We start from the raw sequence: 2,452 nt of genomic DNA on the forward strand, positions 1-2,452 counted from the left end.
GGCGTCATTTAATTTTCTATAATCAATACAAACACGCCATCCTGTTACAGTCCTAGTAGGAATAAACTCATTTTTCTCATTTGTGATGACAGTCATGCCACCCTTCTTAGGCACGCATTGAACTGGGCTTACCCATGGACTATCAGAGATTGGATAAATTAAACCTGCATCAAGCAGTTTAATAATTTCTTTCTTAACAACATCTTGCATATTAGGATTTAGTCTTCATTGACGTTGCACATACGTTTTATGACCTTCTTCCATAAGGATTTTATGTGTGCAATACGAAGGACTTATTCCTTTAATGTCATGAATCTTCCAAGCAATAGCTGGTTTATGAGCTTTTAACACAGAAATGAGTTGAGATTTTTCATTTTCAGTAAGAGAAGACGATATTATTACTGGTAATTCAGATTCACCAATAAGCATATTCCAAATGGTTTGGAAGTGGCTTTAACTCTAATGTCGGTGGTTCTTCTATCGATGATTTATATCGATATCTGTCTTCTTCTTTTAGCATTTGAATTTCTTCTGTTGTTGGTTCATATCCATTAGCCATAAGTGTAGCTAACATTTCAGTTTCATCAATTGATTCAGTTCCTTCTCCTAAAGAACATTCTCCTGTTCCTTGTAATTCTGGAAATTCTTCTAACAATTCTGCATGTGATTCTATAGTTTGAATATAATAACATGTATCATCAGCAGATTACGGTTGTTGCATGGCTCTATCAACTGAAAAGGTAACACTCTCGTCCTCTATACTTAGGGTCAGTTTCTTACCGAACACGTCTATTATTGCTTTAGCCGTGTTTAAAAATGGTCTTCCTAATATGAGAGGAACTCGAGAATCTTCTTCCATGTCCAGAATAACAAAATCTACTGAAAATACTAAAGTACCAACTTTAACTAGCATGTTCTCCATTATCCCTCTAGGATATTTTACTGATCGATCGGCTAGTTGTATGCTTATTCGTGTTGGTTTCAATTCTCCAAGGTCTAGTTTAACGTATAGTAAATACGGCATTAAATTTATACTAGCACCTAAGTCTGCCAATGCTTCTATTAAACTAAGACTACCTAGAAAACATGGAATTGTGAAACTTCCTGGATCTTATAATTTTTCTGGTATCTTATTCAACAGCACTGCAGAACAATTAGCATTCATAGTGACAGCCGAGAGTTCTTCCATTTTCTTTCTATTTGTGATTAGATCTTTCAAGAATTTAGCATATCTAGGCATTTCTGAAATCACATCAATGAAAGGAAGATTTACATTTATTTGTTTAAACATATCCAAGAATTTGGATTGCTCGGCTTCAAGTCTCTCTTTTCTCATTTTACTCGGGTAAGTAATTGGTGGTTGGTATGGTTTAACATAAGGTTTAGCCTTAACTGTGTTATCTTCATTAACCTTTTCAACTACCGGTTCTTTTTCCTTATCTTGATCAGATTGTGGTTCTTGTGGAGTAGGAATAGCATCATCAGAAATTACAGGTATTTCAGGTGGTTTAAGTGTAATACCACTTCTTGTGGTAATGACTTTAGCTGTTTCATTCCGGGGGTTAGCATTAGTATCACTAGGTAGACTTCCCGGTTTTCTTTCACCTATCAACCTTGCTAGGTTACTTACTTATTGTTCCAAATTTTGAATCGAAGCTTGTTGATTTCTAAATGCTTGAGCATTTTGTTCATTGGTTTGTTTATGAGATGTGAAAAATTGCGTTTGAGATTCAACTAGCTTTGACATCATATCTTCTAAATTTGGCTTTTTATCATCGATTTGTGGTGGTTTGTTTTGAAAAATAGGTCTTTGCTGATTGTAAGTATTATTGGATACTTGTTGATTGCTAGGACCTTGTTGGTTGTTGTATGGAACATTTCGGTTATAATTCTGGTTTTGATTGTAGATCGGTCTTGGCGGTTGATAATTATTCTGATAATTATTTCCAGGCCTTTGGTTTATGTATGAAACATTCTCTCTTTGTTCCATTGTTAGTTCAATACTGAGACAATCTTTTGTCAAATGTGGTCCTCCACACTGTTCACAACTAATTCGTATTGAGTGAATATCTTTAGTCATCTTTTCCATTCGTCTCTCGACAGCATCTATCTTTGCAGAAATGGAATCGAAGTCATGGCTAGAATCGGCTCTATCTGCTTTAGATGATCTAACGATATCTTTTTCTTGATGCCACTCATGTGAGTGGGAAGCAGTGTTATCAATAATTTTGTAAGCATCAGTTGCGGTTTTCTTCATAATGGAACCACCAGCTGCTATATCGATGTCATTTCTTGTAGTGATGTCGCATCCTTGGTAGAATATTTGTACTATTTGACAAGTGTCTAAACCATGTTGCGGACATCCTCTCAATAACTTTCTAAATCTTGTCCATGCCTCATATAAAGTTTCATTTGGCTTTTGCGTGAACTTAACAATTTCTCCTTGAAGTCT

At 35.3% G+C, this 2,452-nt stretch overlaps 1 non-coding gene across 1 annotated transcript; it reads left to right on the forward strand.

Moving 5' to 3' along the window:
* Positions 1–2,345: 2,345 nt before the first annotated feature.
* LOC139869798 (small nucleolar RNA R71) lies at positions 2,346–2,452 on the forward strand. The gene has a single exon (XR_011766377.1). It is a non-coding gene; the product is annotated as a small nucleolar RNA R71 (small nucleolar RNA).

The sequence above is a fragment of the Rutidosis leptorrhynchoides genome, chromosome 9, assembly GCF_046630445.1.
Source record: "Rutidosis leptorrhynchoides isolate AG116_Rl617_1_P2 chromosome 9, CSIRO_AGI_Rlap_v1, whole genome shotgun sequence".
Taxonomy (NCBI): Eukaryota; Viridiplantae; Streptophyta; class Magnoliopsida; order Asterales; family Asteraceae; genus Rutidosis; species Rutidosis leptorrhynchoides.